Below are 22,437 nucleotides of genomic sequence, written 5' to 3' on the forward strand. Positions count from 1 at the left end.
GTTTTCCACCCCACCATTGGCTTGCTTTCAATGTGGAGACCACCATTTCCCCTGGCCGACCATTTTTTTTCTGGGAAACCACTTTGGGTGGTCGGCCGACCATTTAAAGTAGCAAGCCGACCACCTTTTCTGGTCGGCCCCTTTCCCCCTGTTTTGTCAGACTGTGTGAATGCCAGCTGCGCCAGCTGGAGGGCACAGACTGTATCCTCCATACACGTGTATGGAGGGATTGCATCCATGTTTAGCTTCTCCAAGAAGCTTGAACCCTTTATTTCTTCTATAAGAGAGGCTCTCCTTCTCCTTAAACCAGGTTCTGAATTTTGCCTAAGGCTTGAGCATATATCTCCCTCTATATCTCCATATTTTGTGCCTTAAAGTGCTTTGCCTCTTCACTTGTGCACATAACCTCCTAGCCAAGCACCACCCTTTTGTTGCTGAGGCATCTTAAGGTTGTTTCTGGAGTTTTTGGTTTGGTTTAAGCTCAAAAAAACCTGTTAGAGTTGCAACTTTGAAGAAGTTCATCAAGGGTGAGTTTTTTGAACCTTAAATCCCCCTTTCTTGCTTAAGCTTTTAGCCTATCTTGCATGCTATTTTGAGCTTAACTTATAACTGATAAAAGTTGTGTTTTTGCATGCTTTTGATCTTTGTTTAAGATCACTTTGGTGTTTGGGATTGTTTACCCCCCTCTTAGGCCTTATTTGGCCTCATTTTTGTGCGATCTTTCTGAGCTTCGGGACCACCTTGTATTGGCCTTCTCACCACTGAAATGTAGAGGGATTTCAGTGGTGGGGATGGTGTTTTAAGGTCCTAAGAAGGAGAGGGCCACCCTCTCTCCTTTGTGTCCTCTTTACATGCTTCATTTGCCTCATGTTTGAGCATGTGTTTCTAGCTTGATTTCGAGCCATCTCAGTAGGTTTTGGGTGATGTTTTAACATGCCTTAGATCTTTTTTGGATTGGTTTGGTTGGCTCTTGCATGCCTAATACACTTGTAGTGCATATCCCTTAAACTAGCTTTATATGCTTCATGCCTTGACATGTCATTCTAGCTTGTTTTCTTCACATTTCAGCATGTTTTTGGTGATGTTTTATCATGTCATGACTCTGTTTTGGTTTGGTTTGGTTGGCCTTTGCATGCTCCATACACTTGCCATGCAATCCCATGAAATAGCCTAACAGGCATCATGTTGGCACATGTCTTTTTAGCATGCTTTTGGCTTGACTTCAAGAAGACTTTGTTCATGTTTTTCCATGTTTAAGGTCTGATTTTGGTTGTCTTGGTCATCCATGACTTGCTTTGTATAGCTTTGGTTCAACCTAGCTTGTTTGCTTTGTGCATCGGGTCCACTAGCATGCATTACTTGGCTCATTTCAATGATTTGGCATCATTAGTTATGCTATTTTAGTCCATGTTTCATGGTCGTGCACTTGCATTTGTCACTCAATCAATGCGTTGGAGGGTTCCCCCTTTATGCCTTAACATGAGCCATTGTGTATGCATCCATGCCTTTGCTTGCGAGCCATCATTTCAGTGCTTATTTGGGGTTATTTTGCTATTATATAACTCTAATTTTTGTTGGTTGAGTCATCCCATACTTGGTCCTAATAGGTGTAGTGTAATCCACCCTATTTGCCTTTGTATGCATTATGCCTCATGCTAGCACATTTTGGCTTCCATCCATGCATGTTTTAGTCTCATATTAACATGTACTAGGACTGTTTTTGGTTGCCTTAATCACATGCTTCATGTTTTGTATACTTGTAGTGTAAATGCTCTTGCTTGCCTCAAGCTTTGAGCACCATTGCATGTTTTATTTGTGTTGTGTACTTGATTTGGTATCACTTAACATCATATTTCAGAACATATAGACTTGCCATGTTCTCATTTCGTTCATGTTTTGAATGCCTTTGATGGTTATGCGTTGTTGCCTAGTTCATGCCTTAGTGTATATGCTTGCATGCCTAGGACTTTGAGTCCTCATCTTAGCATATTTTGGTCTTTGTTAAGACCTATTTCAACTCCGTCCATGCTTAGTTCATGCATATTTGCCATGCATTGCATGCCTTATGTGTAGTCATCTTTGATAGCTCTCATGCCTTAGGACCCTTGCATGCTCTACTTGCTTTGTTTGAATGATTTGGCTTCATTTCTTACTTAATTTCAGTGCACTTAGTGTCTTTACACTTGCACATTTGTCACTCTTTGAGCACTCTTGAGAGTTGTGCTCTTGGGCCTCTTGTATTGGCTAATGCATTGTGCATGCATGCTTTGTATTTTGTGCCTTCATTTCATCCCAATGGCCACTGAGTTAGGCATGGCTGAGGCCTATCCATCTTGGTTTAAGTCCATTGTTGCATTGTGTATGCCATGTCATAATGCGTTGTGCATGTTATGTTATTGTTTGCATTGAGCATGCCATGATCATATTGCATTGAGTATGCCATATTGTCCATAGCATTGTGTATGCCATGTAGTTACATTGCATGTTTGCCATGTTACTTGCATTGTATTTGGAATAGGTGTTAGTCCAAACACGGGGAACGAAGGACATTTCATGCTTGAAATGATGAAACGTGCCTCGATTCCTAGTCGCCGACACTCTTGACTACCCATGACGGAGTTGTTGGCTTTAGGTGCTTGAATGTGCATTCATTTCACATTGAGTCGTGCAATTCGACTCCTCAGCCATCATGCATCGAGATAAGTGATTGGTGGCCCGAGGGTCAAGGATTATACTCCATTGAGCATATGCAATGATGGGGAGAGTGGTCGTGCACACATGTATTGCGAATACTTTGCTATCTCTCTCTCTTGCCTTCTGTTGCAGAAAACCAGAAACCAGGGGCAGAAACTGGTCGGCTGACCAGATTTAGTGGTTGGCCGACTACTTTTTCTGGTTTTTCACCACAAAAGTGGTTGGCAGGTGGTCTCCAAGGCCAATAGCTGGTCGGCAGTCTTTCAACAAATTCCCAGGGTGGAGTTTCAGCCTTCTGGAGCTTTGTGCAGTGTTCTGAGGTCAATTGCAAATAGAGGCAAGTCGGGGCGTCGCGAGGGATTTCCGAACAATGCGACTCGAACATGCATGCATCCCTCGTCATGAGGCCATTTCAGTGCTTTTGTTAAACTTAGAATAGTTATTTGTTTCAATTTGTTTTGTAATAATTAATTAGCTAGAATAGTTAGTTAATTAGCTGGTTCTGTATTATTTATTCGGACCCTCCGTTGAGAGGGAAAATGTTGTAAATAAGTGTGCGTATGTGTGATGCATGTCTTCCAACTCCCATTTCTTTCTCTCTTTTATTTACCAGCTTACGATGGTTAGTTTTAGGGCATGTTTCAATTAACATCCTTATGTTCGCATGTTTACATCCATTCATCTGTCTTGCATGCACCAGGCTCGGCGCATCATACTAACTACATCGTATTTTAATTCCAAGTTGAATGCGTGTTATCTGTAGCATCTCATATGCCATCTTAGAATAGATGAGCCTATCTTAGTTGCATTTTCATGTGTTGCATTAGCCATCTTAAACATGAATTAGGATCATGCATTGACTTCTAACATAACTTTTGTTTTGGCTCGGAGTACTCGGTAAGTGTTTATGCTTTAGTATCGTTGCATGTGTGTGAGTGACTGCCATGATAGCATGCTTACCATGAGGCTATTTGCTTATGTGATATAACTGCTTGATTGCCTGTGGGTGAAGGTTAGATTACTTGAATTGGAACAATTCATTGATTGCGAGTTTTAAACCCACTTGAGAGTGGCAAATCACCATATTTTCTAAGCCCACTTGAGGGTGGCAAAATTCACGTTTTAGTCTACTTGCGAGTAGCAAATTTCAAACCATTTCCAAGCAAACGGATGTGCGATGCTTTGTTTCAAATTAGGCGATCTAGTCTATACTTGTGTGTTGTGCGCATCACATAGTAATTCTAGCTAATTAACCGGAATAAGAACGCATTTGTTTTCAAAAACAAGATATCATGTTTAGTACAGGCCGATCTTTGATCGGGCAAGTGGGGGTGCTCATAGATGACCTTCGCCAATCGTACCCAAGTTCCCGAGTTGAGGCAACTTTGGTGATGACGGACATATGGCCTTAGGCACGAGTCAGGGTTTCCTAAATTTCCCAAAATAAAACATTTAGGTGGCGACTCTGTATCTGGCAAAGCAGTCCATGTTTGGCACTTCTTTCTTAAAAATCAGTTTTTCAAAACGATTTGCCGGATTTAGACTCTTTGGTGATTTATCGGTCTCGCATTGCACTTTGCGGGATTAGATTCAGAACCGTGACATTTGAGTCCGAATTGTAGCACAGCATAAAGCCCTCAAGGGCGCATCTACATCTACATACACTTGAGCCACTTTTACCAGGTTATGGCTGTGTATCGGCGAAACGAGGCTCTAATGTGTATCCTGTTTCCTTCCAGCCTTGGTGACCTGGGTTTAGCGTAGTTTGAAAGGTTGCCAGAAGGTAGCATAGCTTTATAGGCGCAACTAGCGAAGGCATTTGTGACCAGATTCAGAGCGAACACCAAGACACCAGTGGAGATTGACTAGTTTCTCTCCATAGACATGGACGAGAAACAAACATTGAGGTCTTACAATAACCAGTATTGGGAGACTTTTAATCAGATTGGAGATTGCCCTACAAACCTAGCTATCGCACAGTACAAACGAGGTTTGCCGACTGGTAATAAGTTGAGGGATTCAATGACAATAACACCGTCCCTTACTATGGAAGCCCTAATGGAGAGAGTGCACCAACACATCCGGGTAGAGGAAGATAGGGCGCGCATTGAGGAAGAGTTCGGCACAACAGGGATACCAGACAAAAAGCCTTTGGCGAGAGTTAACACGGTTGACAAGTAGGACCAACCGTGCAAGAGTCTTTGCCCGACTGGGGGGCAATTAAGAAGTTTGGCCGAAATAACCAAACATTTAGCTCTCTTCAGCCAAGATTAGGATCTAGGCTGAAGAACGTTGGTCGAAATAACCAACTTTAAGCTCTCTTCAGTCGAGATCAGGATCTAGGCTGAAGAGGTTGGCCGGAATAACCAACACCTCGCTCTAGGTTGGCAGGAATAACCAACTTTGAGCTCTCTTCAGCCAAGATCAAGATCTAGGCTAAAAAAGTTTGACAAGAATAACCAAACATTTAGCTCTTTTTAGCCGAGATAAGGATCTAAGTTGAAGAGTGGTTGGCTGGAAAAACCAACACTTTCCTAAGCTGAGATAAGGATCTAAGCTGCAGGAAGTTGGTAGGTATGACCAACATTTAGCTCTTTTCAGCCAAGATAAGGATCGAGGTTGAAGAGTGGTTGGCAGGAAAAACCAACACTTTCCTAAGCCAAGATAAGGATTTAGGTTGCAGGAAGTTGGCAGGTATGACCAACAAAACTTTTTTGCACCCTTTAGTCGAGATCAAGATCTAGGCTAAAGGCGGTTGGCAGGTATGGCCAAACAAAACTTTTGCACTCTTTGGCCAATATGACAGTTAGCCCGGTTACACAGAAAGAACGTCTTCCAGTGCGATTGCGAACTTGAAGGATATAAATGTTAAAGGCAAAAATACGAGGCTGGCTGTTCAAATTTTTGAAGGTACATAACGATTGTAGTAGGAGGACGAAGATAATGGGGGCACGTCACGTATTCTGAGAATGATGTCGTATCAAACATGCCAGATTAATGGAATGACGTGTTGAGCAACTGACAAGGCTTATTGGGGCCGAACAAGCTGTGAAACTGAACAATTTTTTAGCTCGGCAGAGTGTGGTGTTCTTAGCTCGGTTAGAGGAAAAATAATCTCAATCATGCTACGCAGATGGAATTAAGGGGCAATTGAGAGGGTAATTTGTGAGCAAATTGGGTCGAGTTACAACGAGTCTTCTTTGAGGAGATATTTTATATTTCGGCTTTGGGCCGAGGTAGGTACTAGGACGGTTGGATGTGTTGCTGGGATTGGGACCTATTTACCTTCTAACCGGGATGATAGCAGGGCAATGGGCCGAGCTAGGTGTAGCTCGACAGGATACCAACCTGTATCATGGTCTCTATCGAATGCCATCCAACCGAGCTATACACAGCTCGGCCCTCGCCATTGATGTTACCTCGGCTCCGTGCTCAACATGGGCGAGCCGTGATGACCATGATACAGGTTGGTATCCTATCGAGCTACACCTAGCTTGACCCATCGCCCTGCCATCATCCCGGTCAGAAGGTAAATAGGTCCCAATCCCAGCTCGGCCCATCCAACCGTCCTAGTACCTACCTCGGCCCAAAGCCAAAATACAAAATATCTCCTTGGTCCATTGCGCGGCCCAACTTCCAAAGAAGACTCGTCTTAGCTCGGCCCAATTTGCTCACAAATTACCTCTCAGTATACAAAAAATAAATAACTTTAACTGTCAAAGTCCATACAAACCAACTATTGTCCAAACTAAAATAATAATTCCATACAAAATATAGAATCATACAAAAATCAAAGCCCTCCATATTCAAAAATTACATTTACTACAATGTAAAATGACCATTTGATATGTTACAAATTACCATTGTTATCTGTACCACGACAAAAGGTAATGTATGTACAAAGACAAAAGTACATCTATATACCACGAAAAAAATTCATATATATGTACGACGACAGAAGGTGATCTATGTACTATGCCAGTAATTATCTATTGGCTGCCAAAAGTTTTTTGTATTAGTAGCAGTGAATTGCACAAAAGCCGGGGACGACAAAAATATTATATTGGTTCTATACAAAAGTGAAATTTCTTCTCCACAAGTCCACGCTACAAAGTCATCAACAAAAAAACAAAAAAAACACTAGAATTAGACCAAAAAATGTCCAACTTCATGAATGAATTTGGCAACAAGTGACACATAACATATCAAAGAAGCAACCTTCCATGATAAATCAATTATCAGTCTTTCTAAAGTCTTTTGTTATAAGGAACATTGTTAAATGCAGAACAAGCATTACTAAATCTGTCATTACTAACATGAAGCTAATGTAATAATCTTCTATTTGTATGCAACATCTATCCAAATTCTATGGCTAAACCAACACCAAAGCCCAATGTGAATAAAAGTATTTTTTTTTACCAACTTCCTCATTAATTGTTTGCAAAAGGCACTTGAATCATTAGATTGGATATAAAACTATCCCTACTTATTAATGTCTGTTAGTGCCATTTCATTCAAGATACTGTCCGTGAGAGCGACACGGCCGTTCGGGGGTTGTTTTCAATTTACGCCCCCGAAAAGCCCTTTTTCGACTAAGTTTCGGGTGTATTCGGCTCTAACTCCTAACCTACGGATCCAAATTACATTTCATTAATTGTCACAATTCATATTTGTCATGGGAAAGCTGCCCGTGTGAGCCAGACGGTGGTTCGGGGGCTGTTTTGAATTTTCGCCCCGAAAGGCCTTTTTTCGACTAAGTTTCGAGCGTATTCGGCTCCAACTCCCAACCTACGAGTCCGAATTACATTCCATCAATTGTCACAAGTCATATTCGTCATGGGGAAGCTTCCTGTGAGAGGCACATGATGGTTCGGGAGCTATTTTGAATTTTCGCTCCCGAAACGCCTTTTTTCGACTAAGTTTTGGGCGTATTCGGCTCCAAATCCCAACCTACGAATCCGAATGACATTATGTCAGTTGTCACATGTTCTATTTGTCATGGGAAAGCAGCTCGTGAGAGCCACACGGTGGTTCGGGGGCTATTTTCAATTTTCGCCCACGAAAAGCCCTTTTTCGACTAAGTTTCGGACGTATTCGGCTCTAACTCCCAACTTACGGGTCCAAATTACATTCTGTCAGTTTTCACAAGTCATATTTGTCATGGGGAAGCTGCCTGTGAGAGGCACACGGTGGTTCGGGGGCTGTTTTGAATTTTTGCCTATGAAACACCCTTTTTCGACTAAGTTTCGGGCGTATTCGGCTCCAACTCCCAACTTACGGGTCCAAATTACATTTCGTCAGTTGTCATAAGTCATATTCGTCATGGGGAAGCTGCCCATGAGAGGCACACGGTGGTTCGGGGGCTGTTTTGAATTTTTGTCCCCAAAACGCCATTTTTTGACTAAGTTTTGGGCGTATTCGACTCCAAATCCCAACCTACGGATCCGAATGACGTTCTGTCAGTTGTCACATGTCCTATTTATCATGAGAAAGCTGCCCGTGAGAGCCACATGGTGTTCAAGAGCTGTTTTCAATTTTTGCTCCCAAAAAGCCCTTTTCCGAGTAAGTTTCGGGGCATATTCGGCTCCAACTCCCAACCTACGGGTCCAAATTACATTTCGCCAATTTTCACAAGTCATATTTGTCATGGGAAAGCTGTCCGTGAGAGGCACACGGTGGTTCGGGGGCTATTTTGAATTTTCGCCCCCGAAACGCCTTTTTTCGACTAAGTTTCAGGCGTATTCGGCTTCAACTCCCAACCTACGAGTCTGAATTACATTCCATCAGTTGTCACAAGTCACATTTGTCATGGGGAAGCATCCTGTGAGAGGCACACGATGGTTTGGGGGCTATTTTGAATTTTCGCTCTTGAAACGCCCTTTTTCGACTAAGTTTTGGGCGTATTCGGCTCCAAATCCAAACCTACGGATCCGAATGACGTTCCGTCAGTTGTCACAGTCCTATTTGTCATGGGGAAACTGCCTGTGAGAGCCACATGGTGGTTCGGGGGCTATTTTCAATTTTTGCCCACGAAAAGCCCTTTTTCGACTATAAGTTTCGGGCGTATTCAGCTCTAACTCCCTACCTACGGGTCTGAATTACATTCTGTCAGTTGTCACAAGTCATATTTGTCATGGAAAAGCTGCCCGTGAGAGGCACACGGTGGTTCAGGGGCTGTTTTGAATTTTTACCCCCGAAATGCCCTTTTTCGACTAAGTTTCGGGCATATTCAGCTCCAACTCCCAACCTACGGGTCCGAATTATATTCCGTCAGTTATCATAAGTCATATTTGTCATGGGGAAGCTGCCCGTGAGAGATACATAGTGGTTCGGGGGCTGTTTTGAATTTTTGCCCCCGAAACACCCTTTTTTCAACTAAGTTTTGGGCGTATTCGGCACTAACTCCCAACCTACGGGTCTGAACTTACGTTCCGTCAGTTGTGACAAGTTCTATTTGTCATGGGGAAACTACCCGTGTGAGTCAGACGGTGGTTCGGGGGCTGTTTTGAATTTTCAGGAAGGTGGCTGTGACATCCATATGGTGGTTCTGGGGCTGATTCGCATTTTCACCCCTTTAACGTTTTTTGGTTAAGTTTAATGCATTTTCAACTCTAACTCCCAAACTACGTGTGCTAATGACATCCCGTCTATTGTGACAGGTCCTATTTGTCACGGGAAAGATGGCCGTGACATCCGTACGGTGGTTCGGGGGTTGTTTCCCATTTTCACCCCCTTATCGCCCTTTTTTGGATAAGTTTAAGTCATACTAAAGTTCAACAAAATAAATGTAACTTAACCATAATAATAACTCAGCCAATACAGAAATGGAATAAAGGAAAAACCTTGGGAGGAAGCCTTTTGAGAAGGACCATCAATGTTTGAGAAATCAAATTAGAAAATCGAGGTCCAATTGTAACATACTCCAGTAGGCTGCATTAATGAATGTTGAAAAGACTGATTACTAATGGAATGTAAGGACAAACATATTGCAGAACACAAACTTAGAATAAGCTGAAGTTACCTTTCAATGTCATCTAGGATAATAATGCTTAATGGTGACTTATAAGCATCCTTAAATACCTTCACAATCTGAGCACATTTACTGCTTTCATTAAGCCCAATCATTGTTTCAGTGGATATCTGTCATAGGCAAAAAAGTAGAATTTCAAAACATGAGAGAGAAAGAGAAGGATGAAGGGCAGGCTATGAGGATTACTTACTATTTTGACATAGGGAAAATCGCTGTCAATACCAACAGTAGCTGCCATTGTAGTCTTACCACTGTCCAAAACAAACAAGATTTAGAAAATGATCATTAGCTAATAAGGACAAGAAACCAATGCATTTTTACCTGCCACTTCGACCTTCTAGAAGACAAGTAACAATTGGGCTTCCTTTGCTCACTCTAACTTGCTCAGTCAGTAGCATTGTTCTCTTATATATGTGCTCATGTCGTGCGCCACAATTGACCACACCATTCAATCTGCAAATCTCATTCAATAGTTGCCAATAGAATAAATTTTTTTACATATTTTTGGCTACCAACATATAAAACTCAAAATTAAGTAATCTTTTCAAATTAATCATTAGTTTTGCATACTCGGATAAATATTAAATAAAAATTTTGAAAACTCGAATACATATCTTAGGCAACCAGTAATATTTTACAAGTATTAGTAGTTACAATTTTTTAAAGTGAAATACCAATATTTTACACCAAAAATATTGGTGCTTCACTTTAAAAAAATGAAAAAAGAAGTGTTTTATTGGTGTTTACGAAATGCAAGAAATAATGAATGTAATGTAAGCAATAAGCATATCAGGAAAAACATAGGCTATAGCAATGAAATTAAATTGATGAAGCATTCTCAAACTTCATATCACTAAAATAAAAGACATGGTTACAATTAACCATATTAGACGGCCCATACAATTAATTATCAGAGTCCTCATCAATATTATAATTATCAACCAAATATCAAGAAAAAAGATTTACAAAATCTCACTTGCCATGGCCAAACTATAATTTACTGGGATTCCATTTGTCATCCAAAACATTTTGCAGCTTTTGTCATAGTAGATCTATTATAATTGATATGAATAAGGCTTTGCCTATGGGGACAAAGCATTTGATGTTTCATTCTACATTAACTGATAATTTGACAATATATACATGTATGTGTGCAGGTGAGGTGCGAGTTTGAAACTGTTTGGTGTCATCATCCAAATTGAACGGAGTCAAATTTTGAGGACTCATTCAATTTGAAAAGATATTGTGAAGGTTGTATTTAAAAAAAAAGAAATTCTAAATCACCAAATTCACTGATCTCAACCCGACAAGCTTTTTTTGTGAACATCAACCATCCATATAAGATGCAAATAGATTTTCTTCAAGTATTGAGTATTTAATAAATGAGAATACATCATTGGTGGATCACACAAATATGCATCATATTGTAGCAAATTTATTGAACTAAAGCTAATAATGATCTAAACTAACAACCATTTCACTTGTAAAATCATAACAAGGGTACACTAAATTATAACTTTCAAGGAATTTGCTACTCATACAAAGAGAGAAATTTCCTTCTATGGTTGCTATCCTGACTTGTAGAAACACCAACTAATAATCTAGGAAGTTCAAATTTTAATGTCTGAATGAATTTTTCAACAACCAATAAATTTGATTAGCTTTCAAAAATATACTATACTTACTCATATCAAATTGCTAGTATTATTCTTAAAATAAAATACATACAGCTAATTGAATTTTTTTTTTATTATATCCACCCTTCTTTCTTTTTCCCTTTTTTTGTTGAAAATTTGGTTGAAGCTAAACAATATCAAGTCTGTTAAAGCTAAAATAAATAAACCAAACAATAAAAGACAAAAATTTCTCCAAAGATTGAACTAGCAAAGAATTTGACTATGAATTCAGTAATCAATATGCGCAAAATTTTAAAAGAATACTATGACTAGCACTAGTTTTCTTTCTGGAAACAAGAAATCAAAAGAAAAATTACTAAGAATTATTGTATATAATCTGTCTATCTCCTAACAATTCATGTGTATAACATATATATACTGATAAAATTCGTCACTATATTATTGCCCCTAAATCCAAAGTCACACACAGAGAGAGAGAAAGAGAGAAGAAAAACCCACCACTCAAATATCCTTGTTTTTGGCCATGTTCGTGCCTACATCTCCATCTGTAATGGCATCAAAATCAGCAACCTTTCTTCTCCGAAGATGGATCTTAACATAGAAATTAAGAAATAGCAAGAGAATGGCAGCATTGAGAACCGAATTAAAGCCCCAAGCCCCAATTCCATTACACCCACCTTTCAAAAAATGAAACAAAAGCGCACACCCACATAGCACAAAACATTACAACCGAGAAGAACAATCTGACAAGTGACCACAAAGGGGAAACAAGCACCGGGCAAACCAATGGCAGTCCAAAATCTATAGCCATAAACAAGAGAGTAAACAGAGGTGGCAATGAGAATGGCAAGAACTTGAAAAGATTGAGAGAATTCGAGCCAGAGGAAGGACATGAAAATGAGAATGAAGTGGTTGAAGAGGTGGAAGAAGGAGAGGTGGCGGCTGCGGAAGACAGAGAAGAAGGTGCGGAAAGTGTGGAGGAAGTGGGAGAGGTAGAAGAGGTAGGACCAGAAGAAGACGCGGCCGGAAGGGCGGGTGCCGAGAGGGAAACAGAGAAGCCATTGGAAAGGGGTTTTGGAGCTGGCCCAGAACCAATGGGTGTCGCGGATCTGGGAGACGGAGGAGAAGATGAGGCTGGTGAGCTGCGATGGCGAAGTTTGATGGTAAAAGATTGACGGGCACTGGTCGTATGCGATGCTGAGATGAGGGGCGATGGTGATTGATTCTCTGTGTGACAAAGAGAGACAGAGGGAGAGCAAGAGAGAGAAAGAATCGTGTGAAGAAGTAATAGATTTTGGCAAAAATTTAGGCGCCAATATGAAATATTTCCCAGTAAAATTTTGAACATATCTGCCGACTAAATTTTAGTCGTTGAAAATAGGTTACCAAAGATAAAAATAAAAAAAAATAAAAAATTATTTGGCGACTAAGATAATTTTTTGTCGCTGAAAGTAAGTTTTTGGCGACTAAAACTTTAGTCACCAAAGAGAAAAAATAATTTTTTTATTTTCCATTCGGCGACTAAATATTTTAGTAGCCAAAAATCAATATACGGCGACAAAAAAATTTTTTGTTGCTGAAAGTAAGTTTTTGGCGACTAAAAGAGAAAAAATAATTTTTTTATTTTCCATTCGGCGACTAAATATTTTAGTAGCCAAAAGTCAATATACGGCGATTAATTTTTTTTTTTGTCGCTGAAAGTAAGTTTTTGGCGACTAAAACTTTAGTCGCCAAAGAGAAAAAATAATTTTTTTATTTCCCATTCGGTGACTAAATATTTTAGTAGCCAAAAGTCAATAAACAGCGATTTGTCGCCAATTCTAGCATTTTTAGCGACTAAATTTTTTTTTAGTCACCAATAATGAATATAACCTGACTAAAAAAAATTAGTAGCTAAATATTTTACTTATGGCAACTAAAAAAAATGTTGGTCCCCAATTCCATAACTTTTGGCGACTAAAATTTTTTTAGTCGCCAAATGTGCATTTTGTTGTAGTGAGTCTTATATAAATATAAACAAACCGTCTCCCGTCTTATCCAAAAAAAAAAAAAAAGGTCTTCCTACATTTTACATTGATGATAATTGAGGAACAAAAAATAATTACTTTTTCACGTATAATGATTGGCATTTAATTAATTAAAGATATTTGAATTTTAATTGCCAATTTTTCTAATTTAATCTGGGATATATGAAAATTATGGAGATTGATTCGTATATGACTCTATTGAGGATTTATTTTGGAATTAGAAATTGAAAGCTTAAATGGCTCAAGAAAGTACAAATGGTGAATTGAATCATTTTAATTTTAAGTATCGGACCGTATAGGAGTTTAATTGAATATTTGATTCAGATTTGTACAATTAAGATTTGATTAATTGAGTCCAAATTGGAGTTAATTAAGTTATGAGAATTGGGAATTAAGATTATGATGAATTAAATTTATTTATAAGGCATGCAATTGAGGTATTCACTTGAGTATGTAATTTATTGGCAACGATTTTGACGTTTAATTTGAAATTGAAGACCTTACTAATTTAACGAACCAAAAATTGATGATAGAAATAAGTTTAATTTGATGTTTAGACCCTTGTGGGAGTTTAATTAAAAATCTAATTCAAACTGATAAATTTAAATATAATAAAATTGGGCTCTAATGGAAGTCAATTAAACTAATTAAATTATATGGGATTGGTGATTAGTTATTATTAATTTAATTATGTGTTAATCAAAATTTATTTAGATTAAGTGTTGTTTAATTAAATTAATCCTAATCATAAATTGAATAATGGAATGGTCTGGAATTGAGGATGTATTTGGGTGTGGGTGTGTAGAGAAATTCTGGGTGTGTTGAGAATTCTGTGTATGTGTGCATGTGTGCACATGTGGTGTAGCAGAAAGAAAGGTGTGAAGGAGAGAAGTAAACCTCATTCAATCAATTTCATCGTTGGAAACGAAGAGCAAGAGAGAGAGAGAGAGAAGTGCTCAAGACTTGGAAAATTGAAGGAAGAACAAAAAGAAATAAAGGAAATCAACACATTAGTTGAAACTTAAGGTGAGAGATTTATGCCTAATTCATATACGAACTTCATATTCTAGTTGAAATTAGGGAAGTTTTGGAATCAATTTCATGGAATTTGTAAGGAAATGGGTTTAAACAAAAAAAATAAAGTTAGGTTCATGGTTATGGAAATTGCTTATTTTTTGTTTGATGTTGAATATCTTGCATGGATTTGGGTCTATTTTTTACATACATGTAATTTGGAAGGATTAAGAATAAATATGAAATGATCGTAAGAATTCTTCAATTGAGCTTGGATTTATGAACCTTGATATATATATGAGATGTATATTTGCATGCACCATGAGTTTTGAAAGAATTTGAGCTATGCAAGTTTATTATACATTTGATTTTGAAGAAAAATTTGGAAACCATGAGTTGATGAAAATATAGATTTTGATTTTGATTGTTAACCCATTCATGTAATGTAATTTAAGAGTTTTATTTGATCTAAACAAATTTTGGAATATATTAAATTAGTTAGTTTTATTTGAATTACACATATTCAATGTTTGCTGGAAATTGATAAGAAAATGAAGAATTGGAGTCAAGATCAAGTTTATGAAGTTAAATTAGAAATTAATTGTTTTGGGTTTAATTTGGAAAGTTATTGTTAAATTAAACTCCATAAACTACATACAACAAAAAGTTTATTGAAGATTGATCATGGCTCATAATTATTTTCATGTTTTGAAGAATTTTGCATGAGTTTTGGAAGATCAATTCATTTTTTAGTATTTGTGGATTTGAAATTGGACTTGATATGAAGAAAATGAATTAAATTTAAATTTGGACAAATGTGAAAATAAATTGTAATTTATATTTGAGAATAAAAAATTAGTTTAATTTTGATTTAAATTTCCTACATGCAAATGTTTTGAAATGGGCTTTATAGATTTAATTTTAAGTTCCATAAAACAAAGAAAGAATTGAAAGATGATTCTTAAACATGAAATCCAAGGTTTATATTTGAATTAAAATCGTGGACTTTTGAAATATAAGTGGAATTAACTTTAAATATATGTAATTGAGAATGTTTTTGCATATTCAAAGTGAGTCATGCTTGAATTTGGGGCCTTGGTAATGTGTTTTGAAGTTTAAACAACATTCTGGGAAACTCAAAATTAGTCATCATTGCTCGAACGAAGAAGTTGTCGCTCTAGCGTAGAACGCAAGCAATCAGTATTTTTGCAGACCAAGGGAGTCCGCTCGAGCGACCAATGTTGCGCTCGAGCGAGGAGTCCTGTTTCAAAAAATTTTGAAAAGTTGTTTCATATTTTGGTTTCCGTTCTCTTTCACCTCCAAGCATTCTTAGGCAAGAATTATGACTCAACACGATTTATAAACTACCAATCAACATAAATTAGTTGGTTAAAGAATAAGTTATTGACTTAGTAGTAATTGATTAAGAAGCCAAGTAAGAAACTGGTTTATTTAGAAAAGAATGATTTAGTAATGAAAGAATATGTAAAATGAGAACCTGATTCATTTGAATAAGAAAGAATAAGCATAGTAGGACTTCGGACTACGTAGACAGAAAAAGACAAGAAAAGTCAAGTTTGATCAAGGAATTGATATTGTATTTCAATGTGTATATGTTATGTGCTTGCATAGGTCACGCTCTATTTTCTGCCTGATTTATCTTATCTGTCCAGTTTGTCTGATTTGTTTCTACAGTTATCTGTGAGTAATAATTTTGTAAAGCTATGTTCAAGTTAAATTATTTTCTGTATATGAAATAAGATCTGTTTTATGAAATGTTATGCTCTGTACTATGAATGATTGTCCAAATCTTGATAAGTATTTGTGACACAAGTATGTTATCTATTCTCGGTCCGGAGGTTCCTTTATAGAACTGACAAGTTATCTGCACCCGGTTAGAGGTTCCTTTATGGAACTGACAAGTTATCTGTTCCCAATTCAGAGGTTCCTTTATGGAACTACAAGTTTTCTGCACCCGGCTAGAGGTTCCTTTATGGAACTGACAAGTTATCTGTTCTCAGTCCGGAGGTTCCTTTATGGAACTGACAAGTTATTCGTACCCGGCCGGAAGTTCCTCTATGGAACTGGCAAGTATGATTTTTGATACTCTGTACGTGATCTGTTAGCGCTAACGAATGCACCATGTAAGATTAAGCATGAATCTAATTTTGGTATATGATTTGAATATGAATATGAATATGAATATGAATATGAATCTGTTTCTGATTGAAATCTGAATATTCATAAGACTCTGTTTCTGATAAGAACCTGTTTTTGATATAAACTCCTATTTTTGACTATGTGATGGACATCATTCATTGATAATCTTTACTTTGTTATTATTCATTAGGCTCCAGCTCACTGTATTATTTATGTATAGAGGTAATCAGGTGTGTGACCAGGCTTAGAGGCATCTGCCTGGAATCTGTTTTTGTCAGCCAACCTATGTGCGTTCCGTGGAGGTTCCGGCTATGTCAAAGTTCAAGTTTTGTTTTCTTGTTTTTGTTTATTCTGTATTTAGGGCCAAGTCCCTTTCTGTCTTATCTCTATATGTATATGATGATGTGTAAATGTATGTATATAAAGTTTAAAATTTTTATGTCTCGTATAAGTCTGCACAGCTCAATAGATATTGCTTAATTGCTAGTTGCTTCCACAGCCCCTAATTTATATATTATTCTGTTAAGAGGCCTTTGGTAATCCAAAAATTACTGGTCGGTTACGACGCTAAACCTATAGGGGCGGGTTTGGGTCGTGACATATATAAATAATATTTATAATTGTCTATCATAGATCAAATCACTGTGAATAATTTTGATTAAATCTAAAAGTTGTATGCATTCGTTCAAATATAGACAAAGAAAAAGCATGCGTTTTTAAAACAGAGATTTGTATTGCATTTTAAAAATTCGCAGGTTATCTTCATACACTTTCTTTTGGTTTAAATTATATTTTATGAACTGTAAGATTTTACATGGTATTATAATAACCAAGGTATGATGTCAAAATTCTAAATAAGAATCACTTTTGTTGGTTTTATTTTTTTATTTTTTATTTTTCATATTTTTTCAATTTTGGTGATTAAAGATACTGAAATTTCTTCATATTTTATATTTAAATTATACTTTTACATAAAAATCTAGTATCTAATAATCTAAATAGAATTAAAAAGTAAAATATTGGTAAAAAAAAATTATAAATTCAAACATGTGCTAATTTTTTATTATTATATATTTTTTGTTGTTGTTATTATTATTATTATTTTATTTAATAACTTTTTTTTTTCAAAAAAGAATACACAATAAATTATTTTCTAAGTGTATTTAGATTAAGTAAATCTAAATCTAACAATAAATTTTTTTTTAAAAAATAGTAAATTAAGTGAATCTAAAAAGAAAATAAAAGAGTTATTAAAAAAAAAGTATGAAAGACAAAAATACATAAAAATAAAAATATTCAAAACAAAATTTAAAAAAAAACAAACCAAACCAAACACTATAAACTTCTATTTTTTTAAATTGTACACAAATTATTTATAAATTTCTTTCAATTTTTATGTGAATTTAATAATCTAATTAAAAAATTAGTACATACACACAAAAATGTAACACCAAACATCTACATTATTACTAACTATTTAATTATGAATAATTAACTTCTCATTGTTGCCTATATTATATTGTTGCAAAAGATTTCACATATTACTTTTGTGATATCTTATATATATATACATACATAAAAATATATAAATGTAAATTTATATATGTTACTGTATTCATACATTGTCAATCTATTATTCTATATTACCATCGGATACTTTAATTTTCTAACATGTATCGTTTTAGTAATGTAGTTATATTTACTAGGAAAAAACTTCGGAATTGTGTATTGTTTTCCTGTCAACTTATGTTCAATACATATATACATACATGTCATACAAACAAGTGTTTATAACAAACACTTTCAATATCAAATTAAGACTTTACAAAACACTTACATCACGACAATAATTGTACTTATTTATTTATTTTTTTCGCAACAATTGTATAACAATTGTATACTAATGACTAATATTAAATTTTTCATCATGCAAGATATTCGTGACACAGAAAATGAAACTCAACAACTCTTGATGTATAAAAATATATTACATATTGATATTAATGCATTCTTACACCAATAGTATGTAAATAATATACAATAGCGGGTTCAATGAATTTATATTATGAGATGAACTATTAAACAAAATTGTATAATTGTACAGTTAATTTTAGACATTCAATCGTATTACAGGTACGGATTATGAAAAATTGAAGTGAAAAATTGATAATATATATATATATATATATATATATATATATATTTAAGGGTTTTTTTTTTAAGGTCCCTCGTATTAAGATTTTATAGTATAAAGGACATCTAATATTTTCATAATGTCTAGGGTCCCTCAAGTTGGTCCAGAGAAAATTACTCCAAAGAAAATTCACGTCACAAAGAAAATTGGTCCAGAGAAATTTTGAAAATTTCTCCAGACAACGTAGCAACTCTTTCTTCAAGCAACCTTTGCTCTTGTTGGAAATCCAGAGAAAGTTGGAAAAAAAGAGGTTGCCAAATTTCTCTGAACAACATTGAGGACTAGTTCAATCCAAACCAGAGAATTTCTCTAGATCAACCCAGAGAAATTTCAGTTCAAACCATAGAATTTCTTTGGACCAATCCAGAGAAAATTTAGTTTAAACCCGAGAATTTCTCTGGACCAATCCAGAGAAATTTCAGTTCAAACAAGAAAATTTCTCTTCACCAATCCAGAGAAATTTCAGTTCAAAGCAGAGAGAGAAGATCATTTCATTGAGTGAATAAGCAACAAATAGCAACCTATATATATATATATATATATATTAAACAAATTTCTCTGAGTTTGTTTTTTTGAAATTTCACTGACTTGTCTCAATAAATTTCACTGGGTTTGATCATCTTTCTCAAAACCTCATTGCCCCATTTAAATCATCAGCTTATCCGGATCAATCACTGATCCCTTCTTTCCAATGGCTTGCCGTTACGAAATGGAGGTGAACGTGATGTCGGCGAAGGATCTGAAGAACGTGAACTGGCGTTACGGGAGACTGAAACCATACGCCGTGGTGTGGATTGAGCCCAACAACAAATGCTTCACCAGGGTCGTTGGCGCAGTAAGGGGACGAAGTCAGATCGGCGAAGCTCAACCGTCGCCGTGAATCGCTGTCGTCTTAGTTGCACCAAGTCTGCACCAGATCTTCATCTACAACAAAATCTCCCGCAACTTTGCATTCGCCGCCTCCTCCAGCAGCTCTGGTTGCCATTATCGCTTCTCTCTCTTTCTTTTCTGTATTCCCTCTCTCTCTCTATATATGTATATATATCACTCACTCATCAGATTTGAGAGTGAGTGCTATAGTGTAATGGTAATCTCAAACACACACAGATCGATTAACTGTGTATTTTTGGTGTTTGATTTGGCATTTTGTTGAGGATCTGGGAGAGAAGAAAAAAAATAGGCTTGTGAAATCAACAGATAGATAGAGAAAGAGATGAGGAAGAGAGAGAGGGAATACAGAGGAGAGAGAGAGAGAAAGTGCTGCTCTACAGTAGAAGAGGAGAGACAAAGAGTCAAATTTCTCTAATACATGTTTAGGGACCTTAGACATCAAAAAATAATTTTGTGGATCTCTTCCATTACGAAAAGTGGGAGAGGGACCCTAGACTAATTTTCCCTATATTTAATACTATATATTTGAAGGACTTGTTTATTATTTATTGTTTAAGATAAAATTGTGATATCAACAATCTAATTATAAATTAATATTTATGTTTATAAAATTTCTCATTTATTACTTAAATTCTTCATCCGAATATGTATTAATTTCTTACTTAGCTGTATTTTGGATACAAATCAATTTACTTATACGAATCTCTATACTTTGTATACATATTACACACCAATTTAAGAGACACGCATAATTACAGTACTAATATACATATTACTTTGTATACATATTACATACCAATTTAGCGATCAAAAATTTAGTCGGCAAATCCAACTTTTCCCGACCAACCAAAATTTTGGTCGTGAATTACTTTTGCCAACCCTCAATTGGCAACCAAAGTAGCGACCAAAAAAATTAGTCGCAGATAACTTTTGCCGACTAAAAATGAACTTTTAGCGACCAATTTTTTGGTCGGCTAAAGTGTTAATTCTTGTAGTGATAGTTGATGAAAAATCACGTGTCACGTGCAACACACGTGCTCCGAATCACTAATATATATATATACATATATTAACAGTAGGATTTGGATCAATCGAGCTTCTCAAATTGTGAGAACCCTTGTTAGAACGGATAAGCTTTGTATATCTTAATCCAAGTCCTAATTAAATTTAAAATAATGTTATCTAAAATTTTACTAATTGAATTTGAGTTGCTCTAAGTTGTGAGGGCGCAAGTTGGGCCCTTGCCCCTACTTCATTAAAAACGCCACATTATCTGCATATGGTTATTGAGTCATCAACTCAATGATTACATGCTTGCTTGCTATGTGTATATATGTGCCTTTTAATTTCTGTTGTGAGAGACAGATAATAGAAGGGAATATCTTAAGTGGAAATGCAATGACACCTTCACATTGAATGAGTGTGTATTTAAAAAGCATATAAGATTCTATCAGATTGGCAAATTTGACCATGTGTATGTTGTTGTTGTTGTTGTTATTGAGTTGGTACCCAGCTAACTAGCTAGTTAGATCTGCCCCTTGTTTATCTTAGCTGGTCAATCCAGAACACCTATATCTTCATACATTTAATCAGCAGTATAATAAATTAAAAAATTATTCAAAATATTAACATGTGGGTCTAAATTCATTTTATAGATAAATCTTATAATATATTTATTCAATTTCCACTATGCGACAAATTTGGGACCAGACTTTAGTCCAGTTCTTACATTTTTATGTATTACATTTTTATTTTTTTTCCTGTGAAGATAGATTCGAAGAAGAAGAATAAAAAATGACATATCCTTTTAAGCTACTAATTATACAATTATTTTTGAAAATTCAATTGTACATTTATTTTAAGGAGTGGATAATAAGTTTTTCCGCCTTCACCCAAATATTAGGCTTGTCTACTAAATAAAATTGATGCATTTTTATAATTTTTTTGAACAGAAGAAATCCAATTACACCGCATTGTAGGACAGAAAGGTATATAATTTTTTATGTATTTTTATAATACATAAAAAAAATAAATAAATAAAAAATTGAAACCAATCAAAATACCTACATTTATGAATGACAAAGTAAAAAAATAATTGAGGAAGATGAGATGATAGTGTAATTAATCTAAAAATAAAACCAATCAAAATATGAAAAATGCCATTTTCTATTAAAAAAAATTGAAACTCTTTCCTTTCATATAAAAACAATAAGCATTTTTACACGAAAATCTCTTAAATTATTAAAAAGTATTATTTTGACTTCTAAATTATAAAAACATACAAATAAACTTTCTAAACTGTTGAGAAATATCATTTTATTTCCTAAACTATAAAAGTATACAAATAGACCCCTAAATTATTGGCGTATTTCACTTTGACCAATCCATTAAGAGGTCCAATTTATACACTTTTATAATTTAAGGGTCTATTTATATGTTTTTATAATTTATAAAGTAAAGTGATAATTTTTTTAATAATTTAAAGAGTAGTAATATTTGTCAAGTCCGCATAAATGAGCTAAAAAATAACAAGAAAAACATGAAGGCTAGCAAGGAGGGAGGAGGGAAAGTCCAATCCTCTTCAATCTGTCTAATAAATTGGTTGGATTCCAAAATAACTTGAACTCATTTATAAAAGAGCAATCTTAGAAATCTTAAATATTCTATCAAAAGTTTTATTATCTTATATGGGTGTGGGACCCACATAATGTGGATGCATGTGGATTTCATAACCATGTGAGACATTTGGTAAAAATTTTGGTAGAATTTTTGGAGCGTCTAAGCATTTTT

General features: G+C 35.6%; 1 pseudogene; it reads right to left on the reverse strand.

Moving 5' to 3' along the window:
- Positions 1–11,862: 11,862 nt before the first annotated feature.
- Positions 11,863–19,741, reverse strand: LOC114277495 (fatty acid elongase 3-like pseudogene; annotated as a pseudogene).
- Between the last annotated feature and the right edge of the window lie 2,696 nt (positions 19,742–22,437).

This window comes from Camellia sinensis, chromosome 15, assembly GCF_055761805.1.
Source record: "Camellia sinensis isolate YWXY chromosome 15, ASM5576180v1, whole genome shotgun sequence".
NCBI lineage: Eukaryota > Viridiplantae > Streptophyta > Magnoliopsida > Ericales > Theaceae > Camellia > Camellia sinensis.